The following is a 205-nucleotide window of genomic DNA, read 5'->3' as shown; positions in this document are numbered from 1 at the left end:
AGGGGGGGGGAAAAAAAGGGGAGGAAAAAAGGGAGAGAAAAATCGACGCTATCTCTTTGCGAGCGGGGTTTCGCTTTTGGTGGCTTTGAAACCCAAGAAACGGCGGTCAAAAAAATTTAAATTCCGCATGGGATGGTATTTCGCTCCTCTTTTTTTCCCTTTCTTTACTTCCCCTTTGTCTTTTTTTCCGTATCAAAAAAAAAGA

This window comes from Penaeus monodon, chromosome 21, assembly GCF_015228065.2.
Source record: "Penaeus monodon isolate SGIC_2016 chromosome 21, NSTDA_Pmon_1, whole genome shotgun sequence".
Lineage (NCBI taxonomy): Eukaryota > Metazoa > Arthropoda > Malacostraca > Decapoda > Penaeidae > Penaeus > Penaeus monodon.
Note: the sequence above shows the minus strand (reverse complement) of the source record.